The 21,647-nt window shown below is 41.8% G+C and overlaps 1 protein-coding gene across 3 annotated transcripts in view; it reads right to left on the bottom strand.

Moving 5' to 3' along the window:
- PJA2 (praja ring finger ubiquitin ligase 2) overlaps window positions 1-20,540 on the bottom strand; it is an 86,518-nt gene extending 65,978 nt beyond the window's left edge. Inside the window, exons 1-2 of one of the 3 annotated variants that reach the window (XM_054032353.1) lie at window positions 20,461-20,489; window positions 310-401 (exon numbers count right to left, since the gene is read on the bottom strand). The gene's annotated coding sequence lies outside the window, so the exon portion shown is untranslated. Of the gene's footprint in view, window positions 1-309; window positions 402-20,460 lie in introns of all 3 variants that reach the window. The other 2 variants (XM_054032354.1, XM_054032352.1) reach the window with 2 other exon arrangements.
- Between the last annotated feature and the right edge of the window lie 1,107 nt (window positions 20,541-21,647).

Here is a 21,647-nt window from a genome sequence, read left to right as displayed (position 1 = left end):
CATCATCTTGATTTCTGCAACTTCTTTTTCTCTGACTTTGGCAAATGCAGTCTTGCCCTACTCACATCAATCAGCCTGCTCTTACAAAGATCATTTTCCTAGCCCGTTGCTCTGGCCATGTCAATCTTGTCTTTGCATCCCAATCCTAGCTCACCCTTCTCTATCACATCAAACATATGCTGCTGGTCTTCACTTCAAATGCCCTTCACAGCCTACCCTCATCCTACCTGTCACCTCTCATTCACTGTCAATGTGATAGCCCATGATGCCAACCTCCTTAGCCCACTTGTTAAATTTTCAAACAAGCACCTTTGAACTTTCTCGCAGCCCCTCATTCTTGGGAGGTGCTCCCCATAAAGATCTGCATTATCCTCTTTCAAATTTCTCCTTTTCTATGATCCCTACAAAAAAAATTGACAATGGTTAGGAAACAATTGTCTCGTCGATTCTTTGTATTCTCCCGTCTGTCTGTATCCATCTCTTTCCTCTTGTCTTATTACTTCGATTGTAAACTTGGGGGAGGGAGGGGGAGATTTTGTTCTGTGTTTATACAGCACCTATCTCAACTGGGTTCTGATCCATGACTGAGGCTTATAGGCACTACAATAATACAAATAATAATAGCATTCAGAAGACAATCTAAATGTGTCATATAATTTGGGGCTAAGTGTTTTATGTCCACAATAAAGAAGCTGCATTCACTGTTTGCCACTGCCAATTATCACTATGTAATTTTTAGTGCTACATTTTCTACAGTCTAACCAAGACTATATTGTTTTTGTTTTCAGTTAGTTTACTAACAAGGTGCAATATTCCTTCTGCATCTTCTCCAGAAGTATACAAGGCCCAATCCATAGACCACTGAAGTCAATAGAAAGATTCTCATAGATTTCACTGGGCTCTGGGTAAGGCTCCAAATTCAGAGTTTGGCCATTAAATGCTTTCCACTGGGATGGGAAAGAACATTTCCTTGTTGAAGTACTTCTCCCCCAAAAAGTCCACTATTATACTTTTATTAGCACAACATAAAAGGAGCTGAAGTGTAAAAGTAGAGAAGACTTGCTTCCTTGCTAGTGGGCAGGAAATACGTTTTCCTTGATATGGTTTGTCCAGAAAAGATTAACCTTTTTTCTTTCAGACAAAGGAGATTTACTATTGTAATACAAAGTTCCCCTCATTTACACTTTTAGAAAAAAATATTCCTGTAATCAAATTTCCTACCAGATTACACAAACACATTTCCTTTTCCACTTCTAAGGAGGTGAAACTCCCTTTTGACCAAAAGAGAGTATTAGTACCAAATGACAAAAAAAATTAAAAAAAAAAAAAAAAAATGTCAAATATATAAATGCTCCAATATCAGATTGATACCCTTATAAACACTTTAGCATTACATCTCTAGATTGTATAACATAATCCAAGATAAATACTCTAGAAATGTGATAGAATAAAGTTATATGAACTGAGTATTTATGCTCAATATCGTTAATTACATCAAGATTACATTAATCTTACTGTTTTCCTACCACACATTTTAACCCCAACGTACAATTTCACATTCACTGGTAATTTCTATATTTCCCCCCCCCCACGACTGATTCATTTGATAGTAATGCACTCTTTACCCAAGTGAACTGCAAAAGAATTGAACATTTGCACCATTGTAAGTTTGTCCTAAAAGAAGCACCAATTCAGAGACTTTCAACACATCTTTAATGGCTCTGGGAAGAGAACTGCATACACAAATTTTCAACTTCAGTGTATTTTTTTTTAAATGTGTTACTTTTTAAAAGCTGCTATAATCAATGATTTTACAGTAAATGCAAAAGCATTCTGTAGGATTTTTGCACTTATAAAGCAAAATTACTCAGATTAGAAAGTGAAACATTTTAGACTGAACCTGTTTTATTATTCAGGAAAAGTAAGGCGATTAAATAATTGAAATACTAAAAGCTTTCAGGAGTAACTACTGTGCATATACAATAATTATGATATCTAAATATAGATAAGTTTTATTCATCAGAAAACCAATCTACATCTTCTAGTTTAAAAAAACTAAAAAGGAAAAAAAAAATTTAGTGTGGGTTGCACAGCAGTCACCACAGAAGAGTTGTGCATTTTGCTAACATGAGGGCAGCCATGAGAGCTCTCAATCATTGCCTAAACCTTGGGTGATTTGCTCCTTACGCCAATTCTGGCAGAAGAATTCTTTTATAGACAAAAGATTAAAACTAAACTAATAAAGTGTACTAAACTAGTCATTCCTTATGGGTTGCTTTGCAACTGGAAGGTACATTTTTACCTAAATAGGGACTGAAATTGATGGATGTGCTCTCTGTCTGAAAAAAAAAATCAGACTCCTGCATGTAAGATGATGTGTTTTTAACTGTCCTCTCTCCTTTCCCAATCATTCCTTTGTGTGTTAAACAACATGCAATGTGAATGTAATTTTGATCGTAAGGTCTTTGGAGAAGGGACTGTGTCTTTTTTAAATCTAGACAACACCATGTAGAGTGATGATGCTATATAATATTTATTAATATACTGAACTAGGACTCAGGAGACCTGGCTCCTACTCCTGTCTCTGTCACTGACCTCTTTTGTGACCTTGGACAAGTCACTTCCCCGTTCTGTGCCCGTTTACACTCCCGCCTCCTGCCCTGTCCGTCTTCTCTATTTAGACTATAAGCTCTTTGGGGTAGGAATTGTCTCTCACTACAAGTTTGTACAGTGCCTAACATAATGGGCCCTGATCACAGTTGAAGCCTCTAGGTACTACCACATTAATAGGGCCCTACCAAATTCATGACCATGAAAAATGTGTCACGGACCGTGAAATCTGGTCTTTTGTGTGCTTTTAACCTATAATATACAGATTTCACAGGGGAGATCAGCATTTCTCAAATTGGGGGTCCTGACCAAAAAAAGGTTATTGTGGGGGGTCACAAGGTTATTTTAGGGGGGGTTGCGGTATTGCCACCCTTACTTCTGTGCCACTTTCAGAGTTGGGCTGCTGGAGAGTGGCGGCTGTTGGCCAGGGCTCCAGCTCGGAAGGCAGCACCCGGGAGTAACAGTGCAGAAGTACGGGTAGCAATACCACACCATGCCATTCTGAGGCCTGGTCTACACTGGGGAGGGGAGAGCTAAGTTGGTCTAAGTTACACAGCTTCAGCTACGAAAATAGCGTAGTTGAAGTCGACGTACTTAGAGCTAGGTCGACTGCTGCCGCTCCTCCGTCGACTCCGCCTATGCTTCTCGCTCCAGTGGAATACCAGAGTCGACGGGAGAGCACTTGGCGGTTGATTTATCGCGTCTTCACTAGACGTGATAAATCGACCGCCGCTGGATCGATCGCTCCGGGGGCAAGTGTAGACATGCACTTACTTCTGTGCTGCTGCTGGCAGTGGCTATGCCTTCAGATGCATCCCAGAAGTAAGGGTAGCAGTACCGCAAGCCCCCCCATAATAATCGTCCGACACCCCCCACACAACTCCTTTTTGGGTCAGGACCCCTACAATTACAACACCGTGAAATTACAGGTTTAAATAGCTGAAATCATGAAATTTATTATTTTTAAAATCCTATGACTGTGAAATTGACTAAAATGGACCGTGAATTTGGTAGGACCTTACCCATTAGTATTATTTAACAATTAAACCACATTTCTTCTATTGAAATAGTCTGTGTGACAGACTATAGTAAGTAAATTAATATTTCATATCCAAGTAGGCAAGTTTTAGACACAGGATTGGGCTACACTACAAAATAAGGTTGGTTTAACTATGTAGGCCGGGGTTATGAAAAATGCACACCACTAAGCTGCGTAGTTAAGCCAACCTAAGTCCCCACATAGCACTAGATTGATGGAAGAATTCTTATATCCACCTAGCTACCACCTCTTGGGGAAGTGAATTACCTATGCCGATGGAAGAATCCCTCCTGTCAGCTTCTATACTGAAGCACTATAGCAGTGCAGTGTTTTAAGTGTAGACAAGCAATCCCCCACAAACAACTCCGCACAGCTAGATGGAACTACCATCCTCAAGAACAAAGGGTAGGCCCATCAGAAACCAATCACTTTCATGGGGTAGGCAGATACTTAGAAAACAAGCTGGGAAGTGCAATACTTTGGGTTTGGAAATAGGGAAAGTCATTAGGGTGGAAGTAACCTGGCTCTGGGGTGGGAAAAACCTGAACGTGGGGAAAGAACTTTCATACAAGAGGTCAGAGACAGGACTTGCTCTTGGAACACATTAGATTTTCTTCTCTTACCTACATTAAGAAGGCATTATCTAATTTAGTTTATAAAAAGTGTAGATCTAGACATGTTAACCGTTTGTTTTTAAATAATTTTCTGTTTTTAATAAGCCTCCTTTTGAGAAATTCTACTGTTGTGTGCTGTTTCAGTCAGTGTCACCAAAGAGAAAAGTAACCTACAACTTCAAAAGAAGCGATAAAGTTTTTGTGGGATTGAGCCATCCACTCAGTCTCTGTCAAAGGGCCTGGATACAGTTGTTCTCCCACAATGACGGTGTGTTGAAAAAAGGCTGTATCGCATTCAACACATCATGGGGGATGCCTACAGGATCCAGGTGAAGACATGAATTAAAGGTTGGGTCATATTTCCCACCCACTACCTTTCAGGTCATTTAGCCCTCCCTATACCTACAGTGGCTCTCTCCTATCTTTCTGCAGCACAGTCTGAGGAAGGATATGGGTACAGGGAAGGTTAGTTTAGATGTTGTAACTCAGACCATTACACCTAGTCTTGCTACTCCCATCATAAGATTACATATTCTCTCTCAAGGGGACCTGACAGTTCAAAGAGCTATACCCTCACTTTGACAAATACTATAAAATGTTTGTCTAAGTGACTCTACGGTTCCAAAGTAGAATTTCAGATTTCTGAAAATCTAAGACCTGATCTACCCTACACAATTATTCCAGTACAACTATGTTGGTTAGGAGTATGAAAAAAAAATTATGCTGGCAAAGGCTCCATAATGTAGACATGGTCTTACATGACAGAAAGCCACAGCTCAGCACGAAAATCATATCCAGAGAAGTATTTCTGCATAATTTATCTTTTGTCTTATGCCACATAACTGGCTATATTATGTTTAAATTAGCGTGTTGCATTACATCATTCACCTTCTGAGACACAGAGGCCCATCTGTAGTTCACTATTTTGTGTCAGCAACTCTTGTCAGGTACATGCTCACTACACCCAATACACTGTTGTTGCGTCATATATCCAAAAAGGGGATCATTGGTTTCAGGTTATGAGTTTCAGCTGGCCAGAACAATTCAATGTACCCAAACTGACTATGGTTATAATCTGCATCTAGAAAGTGTCATGTAATGGGTCATTGGAAAACTAATAAATCACTGATAATTACTATTCTCGCATAATGTATGTATTTGGTGTGTATAAAGAGTTATGGATATATGCTGGAAAGGTGACTAAAATATGTTTAAGACGGGTATGTCAAGGAGAGTTGGTAAACAGGTCTGCAAAGGAATGTGTATTTGCTTCTCTGACCAGCCTGGCCATCAGGCAGAGACAATGAAGGTCTATTTACATATTAGGTAAACAAAGCTAACAAGTGAGGGAGGAGACAGATTCTAGCAGAGAAGAGAAACTTTATCGGGGCTATAAAGACAGGGGGGCTGAACCTCAAGTGAAACAATTGAATCCACTGACTGTATACAATATTACTGTATTATAAAAGTTATTGAGTGAAGTGTTTTATGAAAGCCTATGACACACTGGTGACTAATATCGGGAAAATGTATGTATTAACACTCTAAATGGAATTGTGAATACTCATTGATATTAGGCTTTACACTCTGTGTCTAAACAAAGGGAGAAACAGGTCTCTCCCACACATGAGGGATCACCACAACTATTTACCTGTCTCAGATGTAAATTAAGCATCGTGGAATCAAAACAATGGAAACCCAATTTACATACAGATGGGTGGGAAGCCCACACACGAAGCATGAAGTCATTCTGCCTCTTGAAACACAGTCATTGAACTTTGGAAGATGTAAGCAAAGACCAGAAGTCATCTTTGGCATCCATCACTAGACAGACAAGTGAACAGAGCCCTGGCAAGCTGAGAAAGATGGGTCCTTCAACTAAGGGTAGAGCCTCAAGTCTCTGGGCACTGTATATAGGTGAGAAACCCGCTTAAGCAAAGATCATTCACCTAGGAAGACAAGGGGAGCCAGCATCTTGTACTTTTGTGGAACTTTTGTACCAATACTTTTGTACCAGTCATTCCTGCTGACATAGTAACTCATCCACTTTTACTATGTGTAGAACTCTTCTTTCAAAAGCAGTATCAGAAAACAAAAGATCTAATTTTGTGGTTATTAAAAAAACAGTATGAAAGTTCGAATGTCACTGCTCTTCAGATTCATTTGCCAAAATAAGCAAGTTCTTTTCCCAAATGGTGACATTCTATTAGAGATGTAAAATATTGTTTAAAAAGTTAACCGTTTAAACGATTAAAATATTTCATTTAAAATAGAATTTCAGATTCTAAGGCCTGATCTATCCTACAAAATTATGCCAGTACAACTATGTTTGTTAGGACTATGAAAAAAAATTTTGCTGGCATAGATTCCGTAATGTAGACATGGCTTTACATGACAGACAGCCACAGCTCAGCACAAAGATCATATCCAGAGAGGTATTTCTGCATAATTTATATTTTCTCTTATGCCACGTAACTGGCTATATTATGTTTACATTAGCATGTTGCATTACATCATTCACCTTCTGTGACACAGAGATTAAAATTATATCATTTAAATGGTTAACCAATTAAAGGGAGAGGGGCTGGGCTGTTCCTGCTCTGGCAGGCCCGGGGCTGGTGTCAGGTTTGGCCACCGGCTGCTGGGGCCAGCGGACGCAGGAGCTGCTGGGGCTGGCCGGCCAGACCAAGGGTTAACAGTTAAGGCAGGTTAACTGGTAAGTCTAATGCTTACCGGTTAATGTTTTACATCCCTTCTTTCTATGCACTTAGATATCAACTTTGAATCTCTTCTGCTCTGGCGTCTAAGTGGAAAATAGGGACCTAGTTTAGCCATAATTCTTTAGTTCTCTTCCACATTTTAAACACAGTTCTACCATGAAGAGTATGTCAGTCTTTAATTCCTGTGACCTTTGAAATAAATAAATAAGCCTTAGTACGAATGCAAGAGAAGGCATCATAATTATTTCAACTTTATAGCAAGAACAAGACTGCCTCCTCCGATTTTCTCCTAGAAAATGTATTTAAGAAATGATATTTTTAAAAATAATAAAAACCTCCTTAAGAAATTTGAAGGTGCACAGGCACGTGTGCATCACAGAGAACTGCAGGGTAGTTCTTAATCTGCTAGTTTTTTAAAAAATGCCTTTAAAAATGTTGCTTTAAGTAACCATTCATCAGTTCTTATGTTGTAGGCCAGCAGGTTCCTCTAAGCTGTTCGCTAAACTAATCTCTGAAGATTAAACTGTTAATTCAGTCTCACATCTATTAGCGCTGGTAGCATCTGAAATTATAAAAATCTACCTTCTAACATTAAAAAAAAATTGTTTTGGTTTAACAGTAAACTTTGAAAACCCAAGCTATTAGATTAGTATTTATAGATTTGGGTTTTATTACTAATCTCAAGAAAGACGTACAGTACATTTTTTTGGAAAATGTATGGGATCCCTGACTGATACGTCTTGTTTGAAAATCATTTTCTGCTGAGCTAATTTGGGGCCCATTAGAAGGATGCTGCCTATGTGCTTTTCTTCAAGAGCTCTGGAGAGTACAATTGACAAACAACCCACTGTATGCCTCCCCCACTACAAATCATGAGATGAGTACATTGCAGTTGTTCCTGGGAACACACCTGCATGTTTCCAAGCGTCTTTCAAGAGAAGTTCCAGTTCCAATGTTCCTATTGAACTGATCTGCTTTTGTATTTGCCTAGCTTAATAATTATTTGTATAACACTAGCACCCAGAGGCCACTGTCAAACTAGGGTCCTATTGTGCTGGGTGTCACACAAACACAAGTCTTGACCACTTCTTGATGAAAAACCACAGCTTCTCATACCTACCTGCTTATTCCAATTATAGAAATGTCTTGCAGGACTCTGACCCTGAATGCCCCTTTTAAAGAAGTCAAAGATAATCCAGAAAATCTGTGTTGCTTTGTAGTGTTTCCACAGCCCAGGAACTTTGGATTTATGCGTCCACTAAGTTTATCTATCCTTTCAAAATGACAACCGTCTGGAATACTTTTCCTCCAACATCATTGCAACAGTGCACTCTAGTAGATGCTGGTGTTCCCCAACTAGCTTAACACATACTTTCTTCACATGTTGCAGTTGGCGTATTGCACAGTGTCTAGATGTGAAACTTATCTCAAGCAGACAAAGGAAGGTGCTTGTCCATATTTTCCTACATGCTCAGTTAGTTCATGCAGTATCTCATCTTCTAGAACTTGTCACTTGATAAAACTTCTTTTCCTAGAACAGTAATTGTCCTTGCCCTATCTTCAAATGGATGAGAGGTTACTATTGTAAGGAGTTATAATAAGAGCCTCTTATCTATTTGAGAAGATACATTGATTACAAATAACCTGAACTTGAATTTTAATATTGTTATCTGAGCTGCTATGCTTGTTGACTCCCATACCACTGGTTCTCAGAATATTTTCAAGGAAGGGTAAACGGTGATATCCCTATTCTCAAAGAAGATGCTACCAGAATCTTGGAAAGAATTCTAGAGATTTGAGAATTTGAGTACCATCTGGCAACACCATTTCATAAATCCATGAGAGGTAGTCAACTGTAACTAGAAAGATACCCATTACTAAAACTGTCATCTAATCTTTTGGGGACAATATGAGACCATTGCCTATCATGCTAACCAGTATTATCACAGTGTTTCCTTGTTCTCCACCTATCTGTTGTATATACATGTAGTCTCTTGTCTTAGATAGTAAACTCTTTAGGGCAGGAACTTTCTGTTTGTTTAATATCTACCACAATGGGGCCCTGGTGCATAACTGGGACTCCTAGGTGCTATTACAATACAAATAACTAAAACCAACCTCATCTTGTTTACATTCTTGTGTTCTAACACAGCATGTATTTATAGCATCATTTTCTTTTATGAGTCACAAGACAACAGAAAATGCCACTGATACAGTCTTGTTACATCCTCTTCAAGGTAGTAGTACAGGGATCAACATATTCTTTTTTTTAATCTCAAGGAGTTTAGGGGGTAAAATACATTCTGTATACTCTTCACGAATTCTTTGGAGTGCCTTAGGAAATTTCTTCTGTGATCCATCAGTCTGCAATAAGTTTTATCTAGAGAGTCTAAAAATGATATCCTGTCCCATACCTAAAGCTGTTTTTGACATGGGGTGTCTTACCTTGTTCTCTATGGGATTTAAGTGTATTTTCCCCAAGTCCTGACATATGTGTTCCTCTACTTACTATTTCTGTTACAAGACCTCTTTCCGATATAAGCAGAGTTCTTTCTATAACCACAGGAACAAAAAGAAAAATAGTCTTCAGAAGCTGTCTCTCTTTATATGTCTTTGATAGAGGTCAGACAATCTTTTCCGCATGCTCTTTTACCAACTTTTCAAATATTTTCCATTATGATACTCAGAACACCGACACCACCTTTCTACCCAACCAACTGAACCAAGTCTCTTCTACCCACTCTCAAAAAAGACCTACAACAGCCTCCACCACAAGCAGAATTTTTATCCCCAAAAAGAAGTCGCCCACTAAGGATAGTGAAATGGATAACAATGGCATGTGGAAGGTGCTCAGATACTATAGAGATGTCTGACAGCATAAAAACATACAAGTCCAAAAAGCAGCATCGTGGTGATGCTTGCGGCTGTTAGGTAAAATACACAAAAGCTGAAAAGCTGAGATTGTGAATAGATTACAAATATCTGTCTTGTTGACAGTGACATTGTTACAGCATGCAATATCCCCTGAGAAAACTATCTGGGGCATCTCCGTTCCCTGCTCTCCCCCGAAGAGACCACCGGATGATAGTTTAATCAGAAAGGAGGCTACCACACAGATTTCCACTGTTAAGTCTGTCCACTGTTCATAAAGACTTTGTCTACAGAGTTAGGTTAACGTAAGGCAGCTTATGTCGATCTAATTATGTCAGTGTACACATGCTCCTCGGGATGCACGTGCCCTACTACACCAACATAACCCTTGCACTTCTCGTGGAGGATGTCTGTGTAGTTAGGGCGATGCAGTGCCCATGTAGACACTGCGTTACTTATACTGGCTGTTGGCTGTCATTCTTGTCAATTTCAGGTCTCTACGCTGGAGCCCTGAAATTGATAAGAAAGCCGGGCTGTCACAGAGGTGGGTGGATGGCTCCAGCTAAATCATGGCTGCCCCCGGGTTTACCGCTCTAAGCCGGGCTGCACCCGCCCTGCTCCCCAGAGCCCAGCTGCCTCCTAGCTTTGTGCTGCAGGCCCAGATGCTGCCCGTGCTCCCCATTCAGCTGCTGCTCGGAGGTTCCCAGCTCTCCGTGGGTGCTGCCCTCCCCCGCAACTCTCAGCTCCCCACCAGAGCCGTGCTCCCAGTTGTGAGCTCCCAGTCTCTCAGCACCCCATGCTGCTCCTCTTAAGTTAACGGGAGCGCTTCTGGTGAGGATGCGCACCACCAACAGAAGGAGGGTAGTGTGGATATGAACCACTGTAATAATTACTGCGGTGGTTGTGAGTTAACCTAACTTAGGTTGACTTGCATTTCTAGTGTAAACATGCCCAAAGCTTTATAGCCTGGTAACCTACATGTAGCATGACCCTTGTTGGGATAAGTTTCAGAGTAACAGCCGTGTTAGTCTGTATCCGCAAAAAGAAGAACAGGAGTACTTGTGGCACCTTAGAGACTAACAAATTTATTAGAGCATAAGCTTTCGTGGACTACAGCCCACTTCTTCGGATGCATCCGAAGAAGTGGGCTGTAGTCCACGAAAGCTTATGCTCTAATAAATTTGTTAGTCTCTAAGGTGCCACAAGTACTCCTGTTCTTCTTCTTGTTGGGATAGCTTCTACTCTCCTTTTATGGCTTCTGCTGTTTGTTTCATTTAATGAGGTAAGAAGCTATTTGTAGATGGCTGAGAAGCATTTTCCTTTACTTGTGCTGATATTTCATTTGGAACTCTGAAGTACTTAATTCCCCCACAAAGACAAAATATCCAGAAGGAAAAAGTCTCTACTACTCTGTAACCTGGTCTGACAGTTCCCGTTCTGACTGAAACAGTTCTTCCATTTTTCAGGATCAATTACTGGTATAAAATAATCAATTTATATTTTTGCTTTTTAAAAAACCCTGTTTATTTTTTAAAATATTTAAAGATGTTGAGTCACAAAAGCTGTATACATGACAAAATATCTGAAAATAAGTACAAACATCTGTGGGTATACATACATAATCAGTGCGATCCAAGCACTTACAACTTTCTTTCAGATCTGCAGATACATACAGAAAAGAACAAATCTAAAAACTGAAACAACCTTGCATATTTTTGCTGAGTCAATGTTTCATTTGCCATTTCATGCGAACTTGGTGGCGGATCAAGGTGCTATGTAGAAGAATTTTCATGAAAATTGTTTAACTTTCCCTATCAAAAGTTAAACTTTGAAGGGGAAGACCTCCAAAATCAACATCCAATGGGCATAAAAGTCTCTTTATCCTTGAGAATATCTATTTATTTTTCAAAAGTCAGAGCTCAAAATAAAATTAACCCAGCCATTAAGAGTATAAGACTGCCAATTCCAATAATGCATAATATAATTTTGACTGAGTTACAAGATACAATCATGTGACTGTATGTATAGGTTAATAAAATATTAACAGAGTTCTTAGACTTTGTGTATTTCTTATTGCTACATTTTTCCTTCTGGGTTTATGGGAATTGGAGGTGGTAAGAGGCTGCTGCACAGAGCTTTTCTTAAAACTTGCTACTTTTTCTCATTTGAACTGAACTCATATACTTTGAATTCATATCATTTGATTAAGTCAGACACCTGAGGCCTCAGATAAGGTGTCTAATATCTATCTTAAGTTTCTCACATTTGAACAATCCTCTTAGATGCTAACACTGATTCAGAAGAGTTAATTTTGGCAAGAGAAGATTGAGACATTTCTCCCCACTGTCATGAACATTCATCTTAACACTTCACGTGGCACTCTGGTTCTGTCAGACCTTTGAAGTATGTTAAATTAATTAGTAAAAGAGGAGGACATTTTAACACTTACCATGCCTGTGTTGCTGATATTTAACAAGCTGTGAGTTACCTACACTCGTTTGTTCCCATCCTGTACCTGTGGTTTAGATCTAGAGTTCCAGACCATGTCTTCTAGCTCTACTACAGAGTTTTCTTTTACTTGGCTATGCTAGAATACAACTTGCATGCTGTGTCAGCAGCTACAACTTTTGAGTGCTTTCTTAGAGCATAAAACAAAGTTCTAACCACTAATATCAAGTAACATTTGTTTGGAAATTATTGCTATTAATTGAAAGAAACTGACTAAAAGAATCAGACAAAAACAACCACTCTTACTGCCTAGTCTTCTCTTTGCCAAGGAAAAGCTTCTGGTAGGAGCTGCTCGACTTCACTGCTAAAGGGTCAGCATATGACTGACAGTTCCAATAACTGTCCTTGTATCAGCTGAACAAGGCATTACTGCAAATGTTTCTGGTCATTTCTTTGACAGACAACATACCATATCTGTCAATAAAGTTAAGGCTGTTGGAACCACCAAAAGGAAGAAGATTCAAACAGAATAAAAAGTTCCATCCTTAAGTCATGCTGCTGCACCTTTAGAAAAGGTGAGAAATACCATGGCAAAGCATGAGCCTAGAATGGAATCAGAAGATGTGGAGTTCCCATCCCTACCTCCATCTTTGAGTTGCCTTGTTTTGACATGTTCAAAGTTGTATATGTAATAATTTAAAACTTGTTTCAGGATAACTTAGATTTGTTTCTTTCAAATACATTTTGCTCACCTACTAACAAAAAGTAGATCCTAAACTGAACTCCAGGGACTGTTTGACTATAATGCTGGAACACAGCAAGTAATAAAGTTGCTGATGTTTGTGCCAATACTGGCATGTGGACTGTATTACAGATTTTTTCAGCCCTTAATCTGTTCAGAAAAAGACAGAAGGGTTTTTATTAGTATTCTAATAAATAAATAAAGTAGTATATACACATTCCCTATGGTTCTATTTTGTAGCAAACATTACCATTATTCAGAAGTATTGCAATAAAACTTTATTAAAATGTAAATCATATGTTCACAACTCCAATTATCTTGCATTGTAAATAACAATCTACCTATATTATAAACTCTTCAGGATAGAGGCATTGTGACCCAGGAATATCTTTGTGACAACTGGCAGAGGGCCTGAATGGGAAGGTATAGCATTTTATAGGGATCCTCTGTTCAAGTATACACACAATAATTCACCAAAATGTGGCGTATGAAGTACCCCACTGATTATCAATCATTTCTAAATGTATGGATGGCTAATGTTTAAGAAGTTAAGTATCTAAACCAGAAATTATGTTTTTAAGGTATAAAGAACAGGAGTACTTGTGGCACCTTAGAGACTAACAAATTTATTTGAGCATAAGCTTTCGTGGGCTACAGCCCACTTCATCGGATGCATAGAATGGAACATACAGTAAGAAGATATTTATACATACAGAGAACATGAAAAGGTGGAAATACCCATACCAACTGTAAGAGGCTGATTAATTAAGAGAAGCTATTATCAGCAGGGGAGAAAAACTTTTGAAGTGATAATCAAGATAGCCCATTTCGGACAGTTGACACAAAGGTGTGAGGATACTTTAACATGGGGAAATAGATTCAATTAGTGTAATGACCAAGCCATTCCCAGTCTCTGTTCAAACCAAAGTTAATGGTATCTAGTTTGCATATTAATTCAAGTTCAGCAGATTCTTGTTGGAGTCTGTTTTTGAAGCTTTTCTGTTGCAAAACTGCCACCTTAACGTCTGTCACTGAGTGATTAGAGAGGTTGAAGTGTTCCTTTATAGGTTTCCTATACCTACTGACCGCTATACTTACCTACATGCCTCCAGCTTCCATCCAGGACACACCACACCATCCATTGTCTACAGCCAAAATTTAAGATACAAACGCATTTGTTCCAATCCCTCAGACAGAGACAAACATCTACAAGATCTCTATCAAGCATTCTTAAAACTACAATACCCACCTGCTGAAGTGAAAAAACAGATTGACAGAGCCAGAAGAGTACCCAGAAGTCACCTACTACAGGACAGGACCAACAAAGAAAATAACAGAACGCCACTAGCCGTTCACCTTCAGCCCCCAACTAAAACCTCTCCAGCGCAGCATCAAAGATCTACAACCTATCCTGAAAGATGATCCCTCACTCTCACAGATCTTGGGAGACAGACCTGTCTTCGCTTACAGACAGCCCCCCAACCTGAAGCAAATACTCACCAGCAACCACACACCACACAACAAAAACACTAACGCAGGAACCTATCCTTGCAACAAACCGCGCTGCCAACTCTGTCCACATAGCTATTCAAGTGACACCATCAGAGGACCTAATCACATCAGCCACGCCATCAGGGGCTCGTTCACCTGCACATCTACCAATGTGATATGTGTGCCAGCAATGCCCCTCGGCCATGTACATTGGCCAAAACGGACAGTCTCTATGCAAAAGAATAAATGGACACAAATCTGACATCAGGAATCATAACATTCAAAAACCAGTAGGAGAACACTTCAACTTCTCTAATCACTCAGTGACAGATGTTAAAGTGGCAGTTTTGCAACAGAAAAGCTTCAAAAACAGACTCCAACAAGAAGCTGCTGAACTTGAATTAATATGCAAACTAGATACCATTAACTTTGGTTTGAACAGAGACTGGGAATGGCTCGGTCATTACACTAATTGAATCTATTTCCCCATGTTAAAGTATCCTCACACCTTTGTGTCAACTGTCCGAAATGACAAGTTTCAGAGTAACAGCCGTGTTAGTCTGTATCCGCAAAAAGAAGAACAGGAGTACTTGTGGCACCTTAGAGACTAACAAATTTATTAGAGCATAAGCTTTCGTGGACTACAGCCCACTTCATCCGAAGAAGTGGGCTGTAGTCCACGAAAGCTTATGCTCTAATAAATTTGTTAGTCTCTAAGGTGCCACAAGTACTCCTGTTCTTCTCTTTGTCCGAAATGGGCTATCTTGATTATCACTTCAAAAGTTTTTCTCCCCTGCCAGGTGCTTCAGAGGGAATGAACAGGACAGATAATTATCAAGTGGTCCATCGCCTGTAACCCATTCCCAGCTTCTGGCAAACAGAGGCTAGGGACACTTCAGAGCATGGTTTTGCTCTGAAAATGCTACAAAGACTTTGGGTGAACTAATCTTCATTAGACAGGAGAATTTCTTGTTAATTAAGTCCAGGCTCTAGAATGTGTATTATGTTTTTTATTTTACAAGTAACCACTTGTTTCCAAATTTTTTATTTGCTACTTCTCAAATCTCTGTATGTTGTCAAATACTTTTCTTCACTATAGACACCTGTAAAAATTTAACTGCTATGTGTTAAATGGAGTGGTGATCTGAGGTGTAGCTGGTAAACTGAGGCGTACCATTCCTTTGGGAACAGTGAATCTCTGAACTCTAAGGCTACATCTATACTACAGGGGGGAGTCGATTTAAGATACGCAAATTCAGCTATGTGAATAGCGTAGCTGAATTCGACATATCGCAGCCGACTTACCCCGCTGTGAGGACCGCGGCAAAATCGACCTCCGCGGCTTCCTGTCGACGGCGCTTACTCCCACCTCCGCTGGTGGAGTAAGAGCGTCGATTAGGGGATTGATTGTCGCGTCCTGACGGGACGCGATAAATCGATCCCCGAGAGGTCGATTTCTACCCGCCGATTCAAGCGGGTAGTGTAGACCTAGCCTGAGTGTCCAGTGAACCAGCGGCTGGACAATCCAAGGGGAAGCTCAGAAGGTTCAGATGCTGGAGCGTGCCTACTGCTAACCTGCAGACGGATAACAGAGCCTGCATAAACTAAGAGGGGAGTGCATGTGCTGCCCGCTGTCAGTGAAGTGAAGGTGCTGACACTCTGCAGGCACAGACACGGCTTCCTCATGCTAAAGGCAGATGATAGTGAGGTACCTCACAATTCTGAGTACTGCTAGGAAGCATCACAGACAGTCTGTTATATGTTTATACTGTGCTTAGCACAATGGAGTCCTGGCCTCTAGGCCCTATCACAGTACAAAACAAAAGTAGTAATAATATTAATTTCTTTCAATACTATGCCAGGCCAAAGCAAAAGGGGCAAAGACTCACCAAAAACCACCCTCCCGCCCCCCCCCCCAAAAAGACCCACAAGTCAATGAGAACTTTTGATTCCATGCAAAATAGTGTATTTATAAAAAGCGATGATGGTGCCAGCCTGAACTGTTGCTACTAATACCCATCAGAGCATTCTCTGAGTTAACCCAGTACACTAGATCAAACACTTTTCAGTTAATATACTGAATTCTTTTTATGGGAAAATTTAAAAAAACAGGTCCCTTTCATGGGAAAACTCCACAACTGACCGAGCACGATAAAACTGAGTCAAAAATGTGCTTTGTTCTGATGTTGATTTGATTTGCAAAATAATGATAAATACTTTCTTCACTGAACTGTTTATGCACTGAATTAGCAAAATAGATGAAAATCAATACCTGTGAAAGAGCTCTATTTAATATAATGTTAAGCTTGACATTTTAAGTCAAGAAATTTAAAAGTTATGTTTCCTACAGCAACAATAAGTTGGCCACATTGCACATGTGTAGTCATCTCTATCACTTGTACACTATTTGCATTTGCCTTATTATCTCTGCAATATGGCTACAGTAAACAATTCACTTTCTTGATTCATGTGTGTTGATTTTTAAACATTTACCTTGCATTAACAGTTTTAGGGAAAATAAATTCTATAGAATCACTGATTCAAATATATACTTGTATAATCAAGTAACCAAAATGGTTTATATCTGGTGTACTGCATCACAGATACATAAATATTTACACAGCTTATTTTTAAACCATTTTTTCAATCATGTCACTAGTCTTAAATGAACATCAAATCCATGAAGTACAGAAGTTTTAAAAAGCCATCAGAGCACAAAAATAAATCTAAAAGTTCTCTTTACTGCTGGGAGGCACCATATCCTCCCCGCCCCCCCAAGATGGTCAAACGTAATTTTATCAAATGTAACAAAAGAAATTCACATTCAGCACAATTTCAGCCCCAAATGTAGCACAGTTTAGGGGGATAAGTGTATATAACACAGTTCAAGATTCATACCAGAAAACTGGTGCCTCTGCAGAGACATTAAAAACAGAGCAGCACCTTAAACCCACACAAGTCGGTAATCCTGAGAGACCTGGCTCCTCTGTGAACTATATAGTATCACATAGATGACGCTGTTTAGTTTTCAATTTAGAATTTTTTTAAACATTGTTTTCATCCTTTGAATATGCAGAGATTGTGCAATATATGTGTATTTACATGAATGTATAACTCGTGTCTGTGAAAGCACTGTCAGTGGTATCTGGTCTGATATTAAGAAAGCGTTCAAAATGTTCTTTATTTTAAAATATCTTTAATTCAACTATAATTAAGTCACTTGGGGTATGTCTATACTGCAAAGAAAAACCCATGGCTGGCCTGTGCCAGCCAACTCAGGCTCGGGGGGTTCGGTCCATGGGGCTGTTTCACTGCTGTGCAGACTTCCAGTCTTGGCCCTAGAGCCTGAGTTCTAGTCTATGAGAGGGTCCTAGTGCTCGGGCTGGATCCACCCTGCAAGATCCTAGAGCCTGGGCTCCAGCCTGAGCCCAGAAGTCTACAAAAAATTCACACCCCTGAGAGACGTAGTTAAGTCAACCTATGCCTCAATACAGACATTACCGCCTGGATCCACTAGAGCAATAGTTTTCAACCTGTGGTCTGCAGATCCCTGGGGGGCCATAAACTATGTCTAAACGGTCTGCAAAAGGTTGACATTACCATAGAACACTGATTTTCAAACTGTGATCCGCAAACTATGTATAAGTTTCCAAAGGGAGCTACACCTCCATTCGAAATTTTTTAGGAGTCTGCAGATGAAAAAAGGTTGAAAACCACGGTACTAAAGCTATGAAAAAAAACCTTCAATTGCTGTAGCAATTGCCCCCTGGGACAGGCCATGGCCTGGAGCTGCTGGGCCCAACTGCCCCGGGATCCTCCCAAGCCAGCCGCACTACACTATGTAGCAATTGTCCCACTTAGCGCTTATAGCACAGACCACGGGTGGCCAAACTTATTGACACTCCGAGCTGCATATGACAATCTTCAGAGGTTTGAGAGCCAGGGCATGCCTGCCAGGGCATCAGGAGCTCCAGCAGGTGCACCCCACGGGACTGAAGCCCCAAGAACGCCCTCCCCATTTGGCAGAAGTCCCTACTCCACCACCCCACTGCAAAGCAGAGGTCTCGAGCTCTACACACACACACACACACACACAGTCTGGTAGGTGGAGAATTGGGCAGGGCATGGGGGGCTCTGTGAGCTGCACTTTAACGGTAAAAGATCTGTATGTGGCTCGCAAGCCACAGCTTGGCCACCCCTGGCATAGACATAGCCTATGTATATATAGACTGTTATCATAAGAAAATAAAAATGGCCCTACTGGGTCAGATCAGTGGTCCATCTAGCCAGTATCCTGTCTTCCAACAATACCAGGTGCTTCACAGGGAATGAACAGAACAGGTAATCATCAAGTGATCCATCCCCTGTCACCCATTCCTGCCTTCTGGCAAACAGAGGCTAGGGACACGTCAGAGCATGGTTTTGCATCCCTGCCCATCCTGGCTAACAGCCATTGATAGACCCATCCTCTATTCACTTATCTAGTTCTTTCTTTTAACCCTGTTATAGTCTTGGCCTACACACAACATCCTCTGGCAAACAGTTCCACTGGCTGACTATGCGTTGTGTGAAGAAATACTTCCTTTTGTTTTAAACCTGCTACCTCTTAATTTCATTTGGTGACCCCTAGTTCTTGTATTATTAAGAAGAGTAAATAACACTTCCTTGTTTACTTTCTCCACACCAATTATGATTTTATAGATTTCTACGCTATCTCCCCCCCTCCCCCAGCTGTTTCTTTTCTAAGATGGAACATCCCGGTTTTATTAATCTCTCTTCATATGGAAGTTGTTCCATACCCCTAATCCCTTCCGTTGCCCTTTTCTGTACCTTTTCCAATTCCAATACATCTTTTTTCAGATGGGGTGACCATATCAGCACACAGTATTCAACAGGTGGGCGTACCATGGATTTATATAGAAGCAATACGAGCCTTCACATTTATGAATGTGCTTCTACTTATGGCCCCAATCCTGCAGATGCCCAGGTATACTCAATGTGCGGAAGCGACTGGATGAACTCAAGGCCCCTTCTAGCCCTATATGTCTATAGCCTTATATTTAACATTACTTGCATGAGCAGCCCCATTTGATTAAAGTGACTCTTCACACACCTGAAGTTATGCACACACTCAGGAAAGGGTTTGTAGCATGGAGGCCCAGATGTGTTCACTGACTGTGGCCAGGACATCACAACCCAGTGCCCCCCAATGCTTAATTGGTAATGAAAAAGGTGCTGAGACTCAAGTAAATTTTTTTTTACGTTTGACACTGATGCAGCAAGCCCAGAGGTGCCAGGGCTATGAACTGCCAAGCCTCCAGCTTCCAGGACTCCGGCTTGGCACACATTAAATATTGAGCCCACCCCCTGCTCCCCACCACCCTCCCAGGCGCCCCCCTCACACTTATTTCCCACTGTATGGGCCACACCTGCCCCGGTGGCTACCACATCCCCCAGGTACCCCACCCCTCCTGCCTGGACCATGCACAGCCCCGCCCCGCAGCCCCTCCTACGCCCTCGCGCCTCCTGGTCCCTGCTGCCAGTCGCGCTGGCCGCTCCCCCGCCTGGGCCTGCACAAGCCTGGCCAGACGTGCGGTCGAGACTCGTCATCAAGCCCAGGAGAGCCGGCCCGTCCCGAGGGGGCGGTTCCGGCCCAGGCGCTCCCCTCAGGCCGGGCTGCGCCGCTCCTGCCCCGCACCGGGCACCCGGGCAAAGGGGTCAGACCGCCGGGGAAACCAGGAAGGGCCGGGTCGCTCCCGCGACAGCCCGGGGCTCCCCCTGTGACAGGCCGCGGCACGGAGCCGCTGGGCCCAACCGCCCCGGGATCCTCCCGAGCCAGCCACGCTACCGCGCAGCGGGGGCCGCTCCCCGGAGCCCGCCGTCCGGTCCGGGCTCTGCACTCACCCCTCCCCGGTCCCGACTTACCCGCCTCCTCCAGGCCGGGCCCCGGCACCAAAGCCTGGGCCCCCACACGGCCTCAGCGAGAGCCAGCCAGGCCAATCCCGTCCCGCTACACCGCCAGAGCCGGCCAATCCCGGCCCGCACTGCGGAGACACCAGCCAATCCTTGCAGAGAGGGGGCGAGGATTGGAACCCATGGGCCCGCCCCGCTGTGCCTGCTGTAGGGTTCAGGGGAGGGAGCTAAGCTACACATACAACTACAGCTCTCTCTACAGTCACACGCGTCCACCCAGAGCCACCCTCATCCCAAGAGCCACACACACACACAGAGCTACATTCCTGTCTGGAGCCACACACAGAGCTACACCCATAGATGCTGGAACTAGGGGTGCTGCAGCACCCCCTGGCTTGAAGTGATTTTCATTATACACAGGGTTTACAGTTTGGTTCAATGGCTCTCAGTACCCCCACTATAAAAATTGTTCCTATCACCCCTGGCTACACCCCTCTGTTGAGATACACACAAAGCTACACTCTTTCCTAGAACCATGCACACACAACTATACCCCTCTTTAGAGCCCCCCCCACACACACAGAGCTACACTCCATCCCAAAGATACACACAGAGCTAAATACATTCCTCCCTATACCCACTCAGAGCCACCGCCACAACACAGTTATACTCTACCCTAGAGATACACACAAAGCTACCTCCTTCCCGAGAGCCACAGATATAAAAACATAAGAACGGCCATACTGGGTCAGACCAAAGATCCATCAAGCCTCTGTCAGTGGCCAATGGCATTGCCCCAAAGGGAATGAACAGACAGGTTATCATCAAGTGATCCGTGCCACGTCACCCAATCCCAGCCTCTGGCAAACAGAGGCTAGGGATACCATTCCTGCTCATCCTGGCTAATAGCCATTGATGGACCTATCTTCCATGACTCCATCTAGCTCTCTTTTGAACCCCATTATTGCCTTCACAACACCCTCTGGGAAGGAATTCCACAGGTTGACAGTGTGTTGCATGAAAAAATACTTTCTTGTGTTTGTTTTAAACCTGCTACCTATTAATTTCATTTGGTGGCCCCTTGGTCTTGTATTATGAGAAGGAGTAAATAACACTTCCTTATTTACTTTCTCTATACCACTCATGATTTTATAGACCTCTACCATATCCCCCCTTAGTTGCCTCTTTTCCAAGCTGAA

The sequence above is a fragment of the Malaclemys terrapin genome, chromosome 6 (genome assembly GCF_027887155.1).
Source record: "Malaclemys terrapin pileata isolate rMalTer1 chromosome 6, rMalTer1.hap1, whole genome shotgun sequence".
Lineage (NCBI taxonomy): Eukaryota > Metazoa > Chordata > Testudines > Emydidae > Malaclemys > Malaclemys terrapin.
Note: the sequence above shows the minus strand (reverse complement) of the source record. Positions and strands in the feature narration are given on the sequence as shown.